The following is a 19,572-nucleotide window of genomic DNA, read 5'->3' as shown; positions in this document are numbered from 1 at the left end:
TTTTTTCACATGAGAGCCTGTACCTTAATCTACGCACTGACGCCATTACAGTCTGATTGTTCCTTGTTTACGTTGTGTACGGACTGTTTAAGATGCCTCCGACAATCGTGAGTCCCGCCGACTGTGAAGTACGGGCTGTTATAAGATTTCTTAGTGCTAAAGGCCTAAAAGCGATCGATATTCATCGTGAGATCTGCGCAGTTTACGGAGAAAACATTATGAGTGATGCAATGGTAAGAAAGTGGGTCGTTAATGAAAGTTTGGTGCAGGAAGTGGAGAATAAGGTGAGAGAAAACAGATGCTTTACGATTTCCTCCTTGCGGGATGACTTTCCTAATGCTTCTCGTAGTGTTTTGTATCGCATTATGACCGAGCACTTCAATTACCGTAAATTGTGCGCACGTTGGGTACCGAAAATGTTGACGGATGTGCACAAAACCAAACGTTTAGACATGCATTGACTTTCCTTGAGCGGTACCACAACGACGGTGATGATTTCTTAAGCCAAATTGTTACGGGCGATGAAACATGGGTGGCCTTCGTCGCACCAGAATCAAAGCAACAGTCCATGGAAGTTGAGCAAGGGCATCGTTTTGCTGCAAGTCAATGCCCGTCCGCAAGTGGCGAATCAGACCAAAGATCCCATCACATCTTTTCGATGGGAAACTCTAGATCATCCTCCGTACAGCCCCGATCTCGCGCTCAGTGACTACCATCTGTTCCTGCTCTTGAAGAAACACCTGGGCGGTCAGCGTCTCCAAGACGATGACGAAGTCAAAACAGTGGTGATGCAGTGGTTAACAAGTCAGGCGGCAGACTTCTATGAGGAGGGTATTCAAAAACTGGTACAACGTTATGAAAAGTGCCTCAATATTGACGGAAATTATGTAGAAAAGTAGATTAAGGTACAGGCTTTCATGTAAAAATAAAATTATTGAGATATCTTAGAGCGTCTTTTTTTAATTTCAAAACGGTACTTACTTAAAAAACACGCCTCGTATTTCGGAGGTGAAATCGTCACCCATCCGAACCCCTGGGGATTCGGGGGGAGTGGGGGGGGGGGGGGAAGGAGATAGGGGGGCGGACTTTTCAAGAGGACGTCGTTATCAGGAGAAACTGGCGTTCTACGGATCGGAGCATGGAATGTCAGATCCCTTAATCGCGCAGTAAGTTTAGAATATTTTAGAGCGGGAATGGATAGGTTAAAGTTAGATGAGGAGCGCCGGAACAAAAACCGATAAATCCGCATTTGCTGTTAATACAGAAAGTAACAAATAGCGATCCCTAAATGGCTTAACAAGCTATAAAAAGAAGGAACACACCATAAAACACATGACGTCGCGTTGTGCTGAAAATTATTTTGTGGCAGCATGTATTATTACTCCCGTATCTCCCCCTACAGCTCAAACACGCGAACGCAGCAAAAGTGAATATATCGGGTTTTGTCCCGGCGCTCCTCAGATATAGTGACAATAAGTGAAGTTCGGTGGCGGGAATAACAGGACTTCTGGTTAGGGGTTATGAACTGTAGATTAAAACTGAAGAAACTGCAAAAAGGCGGGATTTTAAGGAGTCGGGAATTCGATAAACTGAAACAACCAGAGGTTGTAGAGAAGTTCAAAGGGAGTATATGTTCTTGAGGGCAATATTATGGAAATGGAAGAGGATGCAGATGAAGACGAGAAGGGACTTAGGATACTGCGTAACGAATTTGGCAAAGCACTGAAAGACTTAAGTCGAAACAAGGGCCTGGGAGTACACAACATTCCCTTACAGCTACTGATAGCGTTGGGACAGCCAGCCATGGTAAAACTCTTCCATCTGGTGAGCAAGATGTACCAGACAGGCGAAATATCCTCAGACTTCAAGAAGAAAATAATAATTCCAATTCCAAAGAAAGCATGTGTCGCAGATATGAAAATGACCAACTACCAGTTTAATAAGTCACGGTTGCAAAATACTACACAAATTCTTTACAGAAGTTTGCAAAAACAGACATAATGTCTTATGGGATAACAGCAGAAGAATGGAAAAACTGGTAGAGGCCGGCCTCGGGGAAGATCAGTATGGATTTCGGAGAAATGTAGGAACACGCGAATCAGTACTGAGTTTACGACTTCTCATAGAAGACAGGTTAAGGAAAGGCAAACCAAGTTTATACCAGCTGTAGACTTAGAAAAAGCTTTTGACGATGTTAACTGGAATACTCCCTTTCAAATTCTAAAGGTGGCATGGAAAATACAGGAAGCGAAGGGCATTTGCCGATGATATTCAATCTATATTTTGAGCAAGCAATAAACGAAACAAAAGAAAATTTGGAGTAGGAATTAAAGTTCAAAGAGAAGAAATAAAAACTCTGAAGTTTCCCGTTGACATTGTAGTTCTGTCACAGTCGGCAAAGGACATGCAAGAGCAGTTGAACGGAATGGATAGTGACTTGAAAAGAGAATATAAGATGAACATTAGCAAAAGCAAAACGAGGATAATGGAATGTAGTCGAACTGAATCAGGTGATTTTGAGGGAATTAAATGAGGAAAAGAGCCACTTAAAGCAGTACATGAGTTTTGCTATTTGGGAAGCAATCTGATTATCGTCGAAGACGGCAAGAAAAGCGTTTCTGAAGAAGGGAAATTTGTTAATGTCGAGTATGGATTTGAGTGTCAGGAAGTCCTTTCCGAAAGTATTTGTGTGGAGTGTAGCTATGTATGGAAGTGAAACATGGACGATAAACAGTATAGACAAGAAGAGAACAGAAACTTTTGAAATGTGTTGCTACAGAAGAATGCTGAAGATTAGATGGTTAGATCACATAACTAATGGGGAGGTACTGAATAGAACTGGATAAAAGAGAAACTTGTGGTACAACCTGATTAGAAGAAGGGATCGATTGGTAGGACACATTCTCAGGCATCAAGGGAACACCTGTTTAGTACTGGAGAGAAGCGTGGGGGGAAAAATCGTAGCGGGACACCAAGAGATGAAAACAGTAAGCGGATTCGGAAGGATGTAGATTGCAGTAGTTACTCGGAGATGAGGAGGCTTGCACAGGATAGAGTAGCATGGAGAGTTGCATCAAACCAGTCTTTGGACTGAAGACCACAACTACACTACATTAACGGGTAAAGTTGTTGCTAAAAATCTCGGAAAATTCCTGATCGATTTACTACAGATTTGTACACGGTACTCTAATTAACATCTGGGCGGACATGGGCTATATATTTTTCATACATGTAATATACACACATCATAAAAAGTTGTGCATCACGTCGGTTCCGAGAATTCCGGAACATGTACAGAAAATTGGAATAGAGATCAACATAAACATCATTTCCGCCCTTTTTACTGCTCATGGAGGAGGTGGAGGAGATTAGTGTTTAACGTCCCGTCGACAACGAGGTCATTAGAGACGGAGCGCAAGCTCGGGTGAGGGAAGGATGGGAAAGGAAATCGGCCGTGCCCTTTCAAAGGAACCATCCCGGCATTTGCCTGAAGCGATTTAGGGAAATCACGGAAAACCTAAATCAGGATGGCCGGAGACGGGATTGAACCGTCGTCCTCCCGAATGCGAGTCCAGTGTGCTAACCACTGCGCCACCTCGACGGGTCTACTGCTCATGAAAACCACACATTGCATGTTGTACCACCATACAGCGAGACCTTCATAGGTGGTGGTCCAGATTGCTGTACTCACCGGTACCTCTAATACCCAGTAGCACGTCCTCTTGCATTGATGCAAGCCTGTATTCGTCGTGGCATACTATCCCCAAGTTCATCAAGGCATTGCTGGTGCAGATTGTTCCACTCTTCAACGCTGATTCGGCGTAGATTCCTCAGAGCGGTTGGTGGTCACGTTGTCCATAAACAGCCCTTTTCAAACTATCCCAGGCATATTCGATATGGTTCATGTCTGGAGAATAAGCTGGCCACTCTAGTCGAGCGATGTCGTTATTCTGAAGGAAGTCATTCACAAGATGTGCACGATGGGACGCGAAATGTCGTCCATGAACACAAATGCCTCGCCAATATGTTGCCGATGTGGTTGCACCATCGGTCGGAGGATGTCATTCACGTATCGAACAGCCGTTACGGCACCTTTCATGACCACCAGCGGCGTACGTCGACCCCACATAATGCCACCCCAAAACAGCAGGGAACCTCCATCTTGCTGCATTCGCTGGACAGTGTGTCTAAGGTCTGACCGTGTTAAATAACGCTTTTCGTGCAGCCACAGGACGTCGTGTTATGACTCAAACTGCGCGCAATAGGCTGCATGATGCGCAACTTCACTCCCGACGTTCATGGCGAGGTCCATCTTCGCAACCACGGCACCATACAGAGCGGTACAGATGGGCCCAACAACATGCCGAATGGACCGCTGAGGATTGGCATCACGTTCTCGCTTATGCGTTCAACCAGACAATCGTCGGAGACGTGTTCGGAGGCAACCCAGTCAGGCTGAACGCCTTAGACACAATATCCAGCGAATGCAGCAAGATGGAGGTTCCCTGTTGCTTTGGGGTGGCATTATGTGGGGCCGACGTACGCCGCTGGTGGTCATGGGAGGTGCCGTAACGACTGTACGATACGTGAATGTCATCCTCCGATCGATAGTGCAACCACATCGGCAACATATTGGCGAGGCATTTGTTTTCATGGACGACATTTCGCGCCCCATCGTACACATCTTGTGAATGACTTCCTTCGGAATAACGACATTGCCCGACTAGAGTGGCCAGCATGTTCTCCAGACATGAACCCTCTCGAACATGCCTACGATATACCATGTATATGGACGCGCGGATGTAAGACATGTTATTTGGTCTGAGTGTGCCAAAGTCCAGTGGTACACCTCTTCACACAGCATTCTTTTATCGTACATCACTGTATTTCGCTCTGTGGAATTCAAACGTGTATATTTTTTAACGGAAGCCATCAAACCTACATTCGGGACAGTGGTGCCTCTCCTACTCCCCAGGCGGCCGGTTTTAAGTCCTATCCCCCTTAAAAAAACTCACCTTTAATACTGGATAGGATTATTTCTCACCCGGAGAATAAGAAGTCTTCAGAAAATTTGCACTCTTGATTGTCTATTGGCTGGTAAGGTTCTCTTCTGTATGAAATGAAATTAAATATAGGAAACACAAAACCAGGAATGGCAAGAGACAAGCAAGACAGTACAAATTTCTCCAATCCTTAGGCCCAAGCATTTTTTTCTCTCTACTCTTGCTACGGTTTTACACGGCAAGCGTTCCTTTCTGCGAAAGAATCTGTTACCTCATCAGAGTTCGTCAAACGTTTTGCTACATGAAAAGTCAAAATGTCGTTGTCTGATACTGAAAAAGCTGTTAATACGAATAGTACCCAAGAGTGGTGTGGTTTCTCGATTTGATTACGTCCATTTTGTCACTATCTGCTAGATAAAATGAAACAGGCCTTTCTAATATTGCAGTAATTGTAACACACACCAAATAAGCGATACTGTTTTGGCACAAATGGTCATTTTTATTTACCTATTTACAAAAATAACACGACGGAATATAATTCACGAAGTACTAATATCAAATGCCTAACAGGCCTATTACAAGCAAAAAGTCTTATGCTGGAAAACAGTTTCACATTTCATTCATATGCTCCAGTTTCTCAAGGCTGAGACCGAATAGTAATAGCACGAAATTCTTAAATGAATTTGGAATCATCATATCCTTCCATTTCATTTGTGTCATGTCCTCGTTTCTTCTTCTTCCCCGTTCTAACAAAAATCTCGTCCTCACTAATTCTGTAACTGTTCCTGCCATTGTCAAAACATATTCTCCGGTTAACATCGCTAACCCAGCCAGAATCACCGGTTCAGTTATCCCGCATTTATTCTCCGGTTAGGCGTTATAAGGTGTTCGTAAAACGTGTTTTTCGCGTTATTTTGACAATAGAACTTAGACTGCTGCTACACGGGGACTGTACAACTAGTCCTTAATAGTGTAGCCATGTGGCAAAAACTTTCTGTCAAAATTTCATTTCTTGGATACACCGAGAAGATAGTACGTAGTCTTTTTTACCCGTTGTTCCTGTTAATTGTTTATTTCCACTCTGGTAGTCTGAATCTAGGGATTTTGGTAATGCAGCTCGTGGTCGTGCGGTAGCGTTCTCGCTTCCCACGCCCGGGTTCCCGGGTTCGATTCCCGGCGGGGTCAGGGATTTTCTCTGCCTCGTGATGACTGGGTGTTTTGTGATGTCCTTAGGTTAGTTAGGTTTAAGTAGTTCTAAGTTCTAGGGGACTAATGACCATAGATGTTAAGTCCCATAGTGCTCAGAGCCATTTGAACCATTTGATTTTGGTAATAACAATAACAATGATTATCATTCGCACACCCAGTCAACGAACATAAACAAACAGCGATTGGCGTTCACCCGTTCGTGTTTATTCGGCTCAGCTCGTATAGCCTGTCCCTTTTTGTCTGCAGGCAAGTTTTTTATTTCTAGATGCGACGGGGATTCCCCTGGCAGAGAAATCATGTACACTATGCACGCATTAAAAAATTAACTTACGATTCGTTTAGAAATCAACTTAGAGAATGTCTTCAAGATACTGGCAGAAGTACAGCTGTGAGGAGCGGGCGTGAGTCGTTCTTCGGTAGCTCAGTTGGTAGAGCACTTGCCCGCGGAAGGCAAAGGTCCCGAGTTCGAGTCTCGGTCGGGCACACAGTTTTAATCTGCCAGGAAGTTTCATATCAGCGCACACTCCGCTGCAGAGTGAAAATCTCATTCTGGAAACATCCCCCAGGCTGTGGCTAAGCCATGTCTCCGCAGTATCCTTTCTTTCAGGAGTGCTAGTTCTGCAAGGTTCGCAGGAGAGCTTCTGTAAAGTTTGGAAGGTAGGAGACGAGATACTGGCAGAAGTAAAGCTGTGAGGACCGGGCGTGAGTCGTGCTTCGGTAGCTCAGTTGGTAGAGGACTTGCCCGCGAAAGGCAAAGGTCCCGAGTCCGAGTCTCTGTCTGGCACACAGTTTTAATCTGCCAGGAAGTTTCATATCTTCAAAAATGTTCAAAAACCAATAGGGATGCATTTCAAAATCATATGAATAATCGATAAACCGGCGCTTTGTAAAAAAAAAAAAAGGTTATTTTTATTCAAGAATATGAATTTGGCGCCCCCTGAAACTGCCGCCCAAGGCAGATACCCCAGTCGCCCCCCCCCCCCCCCCCCAGATCCGGGCGATATATGCACGTGACACTTGGAAAATGGCAACAAAATCAGCACACAAGCTCAATGTTTTTCACCGATGACGCTCGAAGGGAATTCTGAAGGTCAACCATCGTGACCACGTTTCAAATGATAAAGTACTGGGAGAAGTGATCCACACAGCCTGCGTAAAACCTTTGCCGAAAGAGACCGATGGTTGCGGGGCATGTTCTACGCTTCAAAAATTGAAGCATCCCCAAATCAGCACTGTTGTGGAAACAAACGGATGGATACAGAAGTAGACGAAGACATCTAACACCTGGAAACGAACTTTTGCAAAGGATCTTCAGTGCAGCACATGAACTGGGAGGAAGCTGAAAACTGGCAGCTGATCGAATTCGCTGGAGGAAACATGTTGTCCGATATGCCCCTAGCCATGGAGGAAATAACCAAGTATCTGAGTTCACTAAATTCTGAATCTATGTGTATGATTCCAATGTTTACTAGAATACGACGGTGGGGATAAGAATATTCTAACATGTAAGACATTTGATGCTACTCCACAATCAGTGAGGTGTCTAAGCCTCAACACAGATTCTTGTTGCAGCATAGAATCAACATTTTTCGTTCAAACTGCGTGTTCCTACAGTGCCCTCAGAACGTGTATACATAAACGTACTTGTAAGTAATCTTCGGGTTCTCGGTCATCATTTTCCCAGCAGTCTCCAAACGCTGTTAGCATCCAACGGTATAGTAAAGTGCGCTGATGAGCCAAAACATTATGACCACCTCCTTAATAGCTTGGCAGTACGTCTTTCGAACGAAATACGTCACTAGATGTCTACCAATAGGAGATGTAATTCTCGTAAACACCAGGCCACTGATTTCATACGCGTTGATGGCACCCAATAGCGGCCCAGATGGGTTCCACACGGTTTGCATCAGGCGAACTTGTTCGTCGAGACATCAACGTGGGTTCACTATATTGCTCCTCAAACCACTGTAGCACGGTTGTGGCTCCGAGACATGGACAGTTATACTACTGCTGAAATACACTCCTGGAAATTGAAATAAGAACACCGTGAATTCATTGTCCCAGGAAGGGGAAACTTTATTGACACATTCCTGGGGTCAGATACATCACATGATCACACTGACAGAACCACAGGCACATAGACACAGGCAACAGAGCATGCACAATGTCGGCACTAGTACAGTGTATATCCACCTTTCGCAGCAATGCAGGCTGCTATTTTCCCATGGAGACGATCGTAGAGATGCTGGATGTAGTCCTGTGGAACGGCTTGCCATTCCATTTCCACCTGGCGCCTCAGTTGGACCAGCGTTCGTGCTGGACGTGCAGACCGCGTGAGACGACGCTTCATCCAGTCCCAAACATGCTCAATGGGGAACAGATCCGGAGATCTTGCTGGCCAGGGTAGTTGACTTACACCTTCTAGAGCACGTTGGGTGGCACGGGATACATGCGGACGTGCATTGTCCTGTTGGAACAGCAAGTTCCCTTGCCGGTCTAGGAATGGTAGAACGATGGGTTCGATGACGGTTTGCATGTACCGTGCACTATTCAGTGTCCCCTCGACGATCACCAGTGGTGTACGGCCAGTGTAGGAGATCGCTCCCCACACCATGATGCCGGGTGTTGGCCCTGTGTGCCTCGGTCGTATGCAGTCCTGATTGTGGCGCTCACCTGCACGGCGCCAAACACGCATACGACCATCATTGGCACCAAGGCAGAAGCGACTCTCATCGCTGAAGACGACACGTCTCCATTCGTCCCTCCATTCACGCCTGTCGCGACACCACTGGAGGCGGGCTGCACGATGTTGGGGCGTGAGCGGAAGACGGCCTAACGGTGTGCGGGACCGTAGCCCAGCTTCATGGAGACGGTTGCGAATGGTCCTCGCCGATACCCCAGGAGCAACAGTGTCCCTAATTTGCTGGGAAGTGGCGGTGCGGTCCCCTACGGCACTGCGTAGGATCCTACGGTCTTGGCGTGCATCCGTGCGTCGCTGCGGTCCGGTCCCAGGTCGACGGGCACGTGCACCTTCCGCCGACCACTGGCGACAACATCGATGTACTGTGGAGACCTCACGCCCCACGTGTTGAGCAATTCGGCGGTACGTCCACCCGGCCTCCCGCATGCCCACTATACGCCCTCGCTCCGTCAACTGCACATGCGGTTCACGTCCACGCTGTCGCGGCATGCTACCAGTGTTAAAGACTGCGATGGAGCTCCGTATGCCACGGCAAACTGGCTGACACTGACGGCGGCGGTGCACAAATGCTGCGCAGCTAGCGCCATTCGACGGCCAACACCGCGGTTCCTGGTGTGTCCGCTGTGCTGTGCGTGTGATCATTGCTTGTACAGCCCTCTCGCAGTGTCCGGAGCAAGTATGGTGGGTCTGACACACCGGTGTCAATGTGTTCGTTTTTCCATTTCCAGGAGTGTATGACATCGCGGTCGGGGAAGACAGTAAGCATAAAAGGATGAGGGTGGTTCGCAGTTGTCGGCGTGTCTTCGATTACTTCCACGGGTCCCATGCAAGCGCAGGAGAATGTCTCCCATAGCATAATGCAGCTCCCACCAGCCTGCGTCCGAGGCGCGCTTTACGTTTCGAGCTGCCGTACACCTCGATGACGGCGTTTGTGGAGTCGACCAGCGGCCTAAGGTAGCAAAGATGTGATTCACCCGAAGGGCCGACACGTTTGCATTGATCGACGGTCGAATGCCGATGTGCCCGTGCCCACTGTAATGGGTCAACATGTGAACACTAAGGGATGGTCTGCTGCGGAGCTCCATGTTCAACACTGTACGATGAACACTGTGCTCCGAAACACTTGTGCTCTAGTGGCCGAAATGCCACAGATCACCATCTGTTCTACTTTACATAGCATACAAGTCTCCGATCCCCACGTTCTGTGTACGGTCGTGGACGTCCAACCATTTAGTGCCTAGTGGTAGTTTCACTGTCGTTCTACGTCTTTCCGTAGATGGTCACGACAGTAGCACGTGAACATTCGACCAGCTTCGCCGCTTTCGGGATACTCGTTCAAAGGCTTTGCGTAATAACAATAATCTGTCCTTTGACAAAGTCGCTTATCTCAGTGGATTTCCCCATTTGCAGCATATATCTTCGCTAGGGTGATCGTCATCCCTCTCTGCTGCACTTACTTACATTCCATAGCGCGTCACAAGTCCGGAACGCCACCAGGCGGTATCCAACCTCGCGATGGGCAGTGGTCATAATGTTTTGGTTCAAATGGTTCAAATGGCTCTGAGCACTATGGGACTTAACATCTATGGTCATCAGTCCCCTAGAACTTAGAACTACTTAAACCTAACTAACCTAAGGACATCACACAACACCCAGTCATCACGAGGCAGAGAAAATCCCTGACCCCGCCGGGAATCGAACCCGGGAACCCGGGCGTGGGAAGCGAGAACGCTACCGCACGACCACGAGCTGCGGACATATAATGTTTTGGTTTATCAGCGTATAGAATACTGTACGAATTGCTCAACAGTGCCAACATCCTTATATAGCTCCCTGCACTGCTAAACTGATGCCCTTGGTAATTAAAAGGCCAGGAGAAGCCGAAAGCACAATTAACTGACTATATTCCGATGTGCTACTCAGCATGACATGGAACGCTCAACCAATAAATGGCTCTGAGCACTATGGGACTTAACATCTATGGTCATCAGTCCCCTAGAACTTAGAACTACTTAAACCTAACTAACCTAAGGACATCACACAACACCCAGTCATCACGAGACAGAGAAGCTCCATGACCCCGCCGGGAATCGAACCCGGGAACCCGGGGCAACCAATAAATGTATGTCACTAAGTACCACTTATATGTATGCATCTCAATATCACTGTTTCTACACGTATGGTTGCAATACTCAAATTTGTTCTTGTATACTGTTCCAATGTTCTAACTAGATGGTACTTTTTAAACCTGCACAAATATTCATTTCTCTATCCGTAGCTACTGAAACAATTCTTATAGGACATACAAAATAACATTTTATTACTAATTTAGATGCATAGTCATTAATATGGATTGAATTGGGAATATCCCAAATGTGCACCAACAGCGATTTATGATTTCCTATTGTGTTACCAGTAGGCTTTTTATAGCATACTATTTCTGTGTATACTGTGCTACATTTTCGTCTTGTTTACTCGTTTCAGTATAATGTGGATGTGAAATTTGTGTTATGTTGGAATCTGTCCTTTGTTAAGCCTAGGTAATTTCGTACCAGGGTACGACTTAAACTAACGTGTATACTGTATCGCCAGACGAATTGTAGTACAACATTTCCTTTATGGAGATGGCTGTATGGGCACGCTCCGAGAGCCAATAAATTAAAAAAATACAAGGAAGGTAAAAATAAAAAACCATTTTTCGGTGGATTAACGCTCCACAGCATTTGGTATCCGGGAAAGGAAGAAGTGGCCGCCATGAAAATGCAATATTTTATTTACTCGGCGACTGGTTCAATAGCGTCGACGAGAAGGCGAGAATACCAGCGAAATTAGTCACTGAGTAGATGGAATAAATATAGTCATACTGCAGCTTACCGGTGTACCTGTTCGAACAGCTTACTACACTGGGAGATGAGCAAGAGCCCGATCGAATCGGTGTACCACATTAAGGACAGTTGGTCAGTTGCGTCGGCCATCGAGATTGTCACTTTTAGGTGGTTTTCCACTCTAGTTGAGGCACGTGCTGGGCTGATCCCCAATCTCCATCTCAGAAAATGCGGTACATAAAAGGTCAAATACGATCACACACAACACGGTTTACACAGTTCTCACACTAATGGGTCACACGACTCCCTTCCCACAAGTTAACTGTCGAGTCTTTGGATAGGAACGGCATCTGGCCGCACAACTGACATAAATCAAATTTGCCAACTCGGAAAAATAGAGGACTCAATTGAGACGGGAAAAATGCTAGGAAAGAGAAAGATATTGCTGTTTCTTGGCAATCATGTCTTCCTTTTTTAAATCAGCTGTTACAGATAACAGTGGTGTGTGTCTGTGTACGTATTCATTTATTTACAGACCGTTTTCACAAAGGGAAGGAACGAAGGCGCCTTGGGGTTTTATGACCCTTTCGCCGACGAGGGCGGCGGTCGCGAGTTAGGGCGGCATCGCGTTACCCTATTTTCTTTTTTTCATGTAACAGTTGGCTGTGAACCTGTTAACTGTTTACCGAGCGAGGTGGCGCAGTGGTTAGCACACTGGACTCGCATTCGGGAGGACGACGGTTCAATCCCGTCTCCGGCCATCCTGATTTAGGTTTTCCGTGATTTCCCTAAATCGATTCAGGCAAATGCCGGGATGGTTCCTTTGAAAGGGCACGGCCGATTTCCTTCCCCATCCTTCCCTCACACGAGCTTGCGCTCCGTCTCTAATGACCTCGTTGTCGACGGGACGTTAAACACTAATCTCCTCCTCCTCCTGTTAACTGTTACGGCTTGGCTGTGTGCTGCTCGGCAGAGCATTTAGAACTTCTGACACATTAAAAGGAGGCCCGAAACTGCAACGCAGGTTTCTATTAATGGAACAAAAGCCGCTAAGAAAAAGTGGAAGCAGTCGAAATGTCCATTGGGGAAGGACGATAAAAATTAAATGAACAGAAAGAAATACGAAATGCGAAGACATTAAAAACGACAGACGAGGATAAGCCACAGTAAAAACGTCCAGCATAAAATGTGAACCCATTGCCAACACATCCAGAAGTAGTCAACGTCACTTTTTAAAATATTCCGGTTGTAATGCCGTGGCCGCATCACCTTCTTAATGAAACCCGACGTTTCGTCCCCATCTGCGGAGGATGTCTTAAAGCGGCGTTGTAGCTTTTTTGAAGGTTCGAAACACGCCCTGGTTCGCTGCTGACTTGGCAAGTAGTCAACTGCGAAACAGGCTGTGTTTCGAACCTTCAAAAAAGCTACAAACACCTTTTAAGATGACCTCCGAAGGGATGGACAAAACGTTGGGGCTCATTAAGAAATTCGTCCGACCACGGCATAACAGCCCGAAATATTCAGTAAGTGTGACATTTCTGGCCTTTCAAGTTTACATTTTACTATGGCTATCCCGTAATTGGAATGAGAAGCATACAGAGATGAGAAGACGGGATGGTGTGTAAGATCTCACCAAAGTATCCGATAAATTGATGACATTATTTTTTAAATATAAGGTGCCGCAGGTATCAAAAGGCTCCAGCCATACTTCGGTACTTCCCAATAAGTCATCTAAAGCTAAATATCTGTGCATGCCCCTTCAAATACGTGACCTTGAGGACTGTTGCTTGTGATCCGAAGGAACACAAAATCTTAGTTTCTCGTTACCGATGGAAAACCTCTATACAAGAAGGAGGAAAAGAGTTTGATTGACACATACAGTGCATCACAAAAGTATTCGACCACCCTCATTGTTCTCGAACATTTGAGGCCCACGAGAAGCAATTGCCGGTCCATTCTGTAGTGTCAATATTGTCTGACAATGTACCACAAGCAGGTCGCTATATAATATAATTAATTACTTGCAATGTTTATTTGCGATATAAGACACCACAAGATGCATTCACTTTATTATTCGTGCACCTGTATAGGCGGCGGTGGCGCTAGCTATAGACCGAGCAGGCTCATTCTGTTCTGCGTTCCCGTGTTCTTATTAATACGCATGATGCACAGTACTATGGGGCTGGAAAGGAAACAATACGTCATTTGAAAAGAGACAACTTGTTATTTACCATCGTGCTAAAGGACGTTCCGAAAGACAGATTGCCGCATTGTTACAGATGCGTAAGAGTACTATAGGTACATTAACGAAGATTCAACAGAGAAGATAGAATTGAAGAGAAACCAAAAACAGGGCTACCAAAGACGCTGAGTAGAAGAGAGGAAACCGGAGTAATAAGAAAAATTAAAACACATCCAAGGTTGTCGGCAGCGAAAATTGCTGCCGCAGTGCAGCAGGAATATGGGAAGGGTGCGCACCCTGAAGCGGTCCGACGAATTATCAGACGAGAGGGGTATAATGGTCGAGTAAGCAGGAAGAAGCCTACGCTAAATGAGAGGAATAGAAAAAAAAAACGACTGAACTCCGCGAAGCAGCACGTAAATAAAAGTGTCAGTTGGTGGGACGAAGTAATTTTGTCGATGAATGTCAAGTGCAGATGTTCTCAAACGGAAGACCTATGACTTGGAGAAAACCACGTGAAGAATTTCAATCGAAGCATCTGTAACCCACAGTTAAACACGGTGGTAGGGGTGTCATGATTTGGGGTTCCATGTCGTCATCTGGGGTAGGCGAATTAGCATTCATTGAAGGTACAATGGACAAGCGTAAGTATCTGAACATCCTAAAAGAGAACTTACCGCGAAGTGCTACAAGTTTCGGGATTTCGAGGACGGTCAAATTGTACCAAGACAATGATCCCAAGCATAAAGCGGACATTGTGAGACTATGGACGCTGTATAATTGCCCTAAGGTTTTGGATACCCCCTCATCAGAGTCCAGACTTGAACCCAACAGAAAATCTTTGGAGTGAATTGAAGCGAAAAGTACAACAAACACCAGTGACATCAAAACAAGCTTTAAAGTAACGAATACTGGAAAATGGCGACAAATAAGTCCTGATTATACGCGAAAGCTCGTTCACAGTTTGCTTAAACGCTTGGAACAAGTGATTAAGCAAAAAAGACTGCATACAAGGTACTAAAATGTACAAGGTCGTGATTGTTATACTTGCCGCCCGTAAACTTCTGTGGCTATGTTAGTGGGCGTGTTTCTTTATGTATTATTGTTTATGTTGTTTGAGTTAAGTTTGCAATTAAGAAAATGCTCTTCTGTTATTTATTACGTAGTCCTATACTATTTTGTGCCGAGACTACTCCAGTAATATGTGATACCTGTATATAATGAACTAAAAATAAAACATGACACTGGTGCTCGAATACTTTTGTGAGTCACTTTATTGGTTAAGCCATGTTATGACCTTTGCAGAGGGTTCACTGATAGATCGAGATATTCATTCCTTTTGTAGTAAATCTGGTAACGGAAATTTGAGATAAACCAAGTGTTTTGTTGATACTTAACTTGGTAATTTTCAGTTTGGTCTTAGAGAAGGTAAATGTTAAAGAAACTGTCCGCAGTAAAAGAGACGAAAGAAACTGTGGGTAGTCTTTTTTTCACGCTCATGAGAGATAAGTCTGTTTCAGAAACGTAACTCACTGTCACACGGATGTGCTTAGTCTATTTTTTTTTAAGGAATCTTAAATGAAACGAATATAACTCAAAAGCGAAATATATACACTACTGGCCATTAAAGTTGCTACACCAAGAAGAAATGCAGATGATAAACGGGTGTTCATTGGACAAATATATTGTACTAGAACTGACATGTGATTACATTTTAAAGCAATTTAGGTGCATAGATCCTGAGAAAATAGTACCCAGAACAACCACCACTGGCCGTATCCACGGATTTGATACGCCTGGGCATTGAATCAAACAGAGCTTGGATGGCGTGTACAGGTACAGCTGCCCATGCAGCTTCAACACGATACCACAGTTCATCAGGAGTAGTGACTGGCGTATTGTGACGAGCCATTTGCTCGGCCACCATTGACCAGACGTTTTCAATTGGTGAAAGATCTGGAGAATGTGCTGAGCAGGGCAGCATTCGAACATTTCCTGTATCCAGAAAGGCCCAAACAGGACCTGCACCATGCGGTCGTGCATTATCCTGCTGAATGTAGGGTTTCGCAGGGATCGACTGAAGGGTAGAGCCACGGGTCGTGACACATCTGAAATGTAACGTCCACTGTTCAAAGTGCCGTCAATGCGAACAAGAGGTGACCGAGACGTGTAACCAATGGCACCCCATACCATCACGCCGGGTGATACGCCAGTATGGCGATGACAAATACACGCTTCCAATGTGCGTTCACCGCGATGTCGCCAAACACGGACGCGGCCATCATGATGCTGTAAACAGAACCTGGATTCATCCGAAAAAATGACGTTTTGCCATTCGTGCACCCTGGTTCGTCGTTCAGTACACCATCGCAGGCGCTCCTGTCTGTAATGCAGCGTCAAAGGTAACCGCAGCCATGGTCTCCGAGCTTATGGTCCATGCTGCTGCTAACGTCGTCCAACTGTTAGTGCAGATGGTTGTTGTCTTGCAAACGTCCCCATCTGTTGACTCAGGGATCGAGACGTGGCTACACGATCCGTTACAGACATCCGGATAAGATGCCTGTCATCTCGGCTGCTAGTGATACGAGACCGTTGGGATCCAGCACGGCGTTCCGTATTACCCTCCTGAACCCACCGATTCCATATTCTGCTAACAGTCATTGGGTCTCGACCAACGCGAGCAGCAATGTCGCGATACGATAAACCGCAATCGCGATAGGCTACAATCCGACCTTTATCAAAGTCGGAAACATGATGGTAGGCATTTCTCCTCCTTACACGAGGCATCACAGCAACGTTTCACCAGGCAACGCCGGTCAGCTGCTGTTAGTGTATGAGAAATCGGTTGGAAACTTTCCTCATGTCGGCACGTTGTAGGTGTCGCCACCGGCGCCAACCTTGTGTGAATGATCTGAAAAGCTAAGCATTCGCATATCACAGCATCTTCTTCCTGTCGGTTTAATGGTTCAAATGGCTCTGAGCACTATGGGACTTAACATCTGAGGTCATCAGTCCCCTAGAACTTAGAACTACTTAAACCTAACTAACCTAAGGACATTAACACATCCATGCCCGAGGCAGGATTCGAACCTGCGACCGTAGCGATCGCGCGATTCCAGACTGAAGCGCCTAGAACCGCTCGGCCACACCGGACGGACTCCTGTCGGTTTACCGAGCGAGGTGGCGCAGTGGTTAGCACACTGGACTCGCATTCGGGAGGACGACGGTTCAATCCCGTCTCCGGCCATCCTGATTTAGGTTTTCCGTGATTTCCCTAAATCGTTTCAGGCAAATGCCGGGATGGTTCCTTTGAAAGGGCACGGCCGATTTCCTTCCCACTCCTTCCCTAACCCGAGCTTGTGCTCCGTCTCTAATGACCTCGTTGTCGACGGGACGTTAAACACTAACCACCACCACCTGTCGGTTAAATTTCGCGTCTGTAGTACGTCATCTCGTGGTGTAGCAATTTTAATGGTCAGTAGTGTATATCGTCCTCCTTGTTCTACCAGAAAACAAAGTAGCAGAAACAGCCTGTTGTTACGTGCCAGGTGCGCGGCCCACGGCGCGGAGAACAGTGGCCATGGACGGGTCCGCAGTGTTGTTTGTTACGGCGGTGACGTCTGCTAACGACACCGGCCGTGCCGTGGAGCCATTAGCACAATAGTTTGCCTCCGCTTTTCACAAGGCGATGCACACTCACTGACTCACGTTTCTATTCCTGGCGCCCCCCTACCTGTACGCTCTGAAAGACGAACGAAACATTGATCTGTACGCTCTCAAAGACGAACGAAACGTAAATCACACACATAATCGTTTAATACAAACTTGTTCGAAACTAGTTCTAGTGGTTAAAATTGTTTAAACTGACAAACACTGCGAGGTTGCACGGGACATCGAAACAAATATTTTTCTCATATGCCATTTTTTCCCGTGAGGATTTTTTAAACCGGTAGAGGGAGTTTTCTCTGGATGAAATTAATTGATCTAAGAAACCCTGGGCGTTTGCATGAGACAATTAAAACACTATTTCTAATGTGTTTTCCTGTGGCAACAAAGCTCGCAGGTTCGGATCCTGCCTCGGGCATTGATGTGTGTGATGTCCTTAGGTTAGCTAGGTTTAAGTAGGTCTAAGTTCTAGGGCACTGATGACCTCTGAAGTTAAGTCCCATAGTGCTCAGAGCCATTTGAACCAATACTTTACTAACGAGCGAGGTGACGCAATGGTTAGCACTATGGACTCGCATTCGGGAGGACGACGATTCAAACCCCGCATCCGGTTATCCTGATTTGGTTTTCCGTGATTTCCCCAAATCGCTTCAGGCAAACGCCGGGATGGTTCCTTTGAAAGGGTACTGCCGATTTCCTTCCCCATCCTTCCCTAATCAGATGGGATCGATAACCTCACTGTTTAGTCCCCCCCACCCGAAACCAACCAACCAATTCTCTACTACCAAGAGACAACAACATTACCACAACACAATTACTTCATTTACAGTAGAGGTTCAAAAGCGTGTCCATTCACTTGTAAACGGAGGTTACACCAGTGTGTTATGTTCTTGCAAACACGGTCAAAGGCTGCAGGAGTATCCTTAAGCCTTTTTCTGGTACAGACGAGCTCTGCATTCCGTGCTGAGGCGACTTTTGTTATGGCTGTATTGCCCGCAAAGTGCTGATTTCTGCGCTAAGAGACGGTGTTCCGGCTGATATCAAGTACTGTTTTTCTAAAACTATTAGGTGAAAAAATTTGATTTTTGCACATCTTACTGTCTGATACCTTCACTCGATAAAAAACTGAATCTCTTTTCGTCGTCCGTCCTACTTACCGTGCTGCATCCTATTAAGGAAAACATTGCACGAAATATTAGTGTTCGCAGAGGTAAAAACGCGTTGCATAAACTTTGCGTATGGTTGATTCTAGCTCATACGATGCAGTGAATGAAGTATAGATAAGATATTGATATTTTATTTAAAACTGAGAGCAGAACGATATCTCATTTCGTTCTTGAGTTACGTGTTTTATTTTCGAAAGTCGGTCGGCCGCGACGTGTCCATTTACGTCCTTGCGCATCGTGAATCATGTGCTCATCACAGTCGTCATATCTCACAAACGATTCAAGATATCGAAAAGAGATTGTTATTTGCAAATGATAGGACGCAATGAGGCTCATACGTTTTTAATAAACACCCAAAACGTTTTTCTTCACCGAGACATGGAAGTAACTCGTCCGCAGCAGTGAGATCCGATAGCACTTCGCATGTACACGTCCACAACACCTTAGGAACGGCGTAGCCAGACTTGTATACACGCCCACAGCAGTGAAAGTGTTTTCCTGCTGCTGCTGCTACTATCCAGGCAACCTCTCATTCAAGAGGTGTTTTGTAAATAAGGTTGTACATCTTTCCCCACACAAAAAAGACCAGAGGGGTCAAATCAGGGCACTGAGTAGGCCATGGTACAGGACCACCACCGACAAAGCACTGTTGTGGAAACCGTCGGTTCAAGAATCGACGTACAGGAAGACTACAATGTGCTAGATACACATGCTCTGTCCTGTAACAAGTCGCACATCATCCAGCACTCCAAAATGCTCTAGCGAGAAAATTGTAACAGTGGTGTCATTTAATACCCTAGGTAGGTAATATGGCTCAATT

This window comes from Schistocerca nitens, chromosome 2 (assembly GCF_023898315.1).
Source record: "Schistocerca nitens isolate TAMUIC-IGC-003100 chromosome 2, iqSchNite1.1, whole genome shotgun sequence".
In the NCBI taxonomy this organism is placed as follows: domain Eukaryota; kingdom Metazoa; phylum Arthropoda; class Insecta; order Orthoptera; family Acrididae; genus Schistocerca; species Schistocerca nitens.
This window is presented reverse-complemented; position numbering follows the sequence as displayed.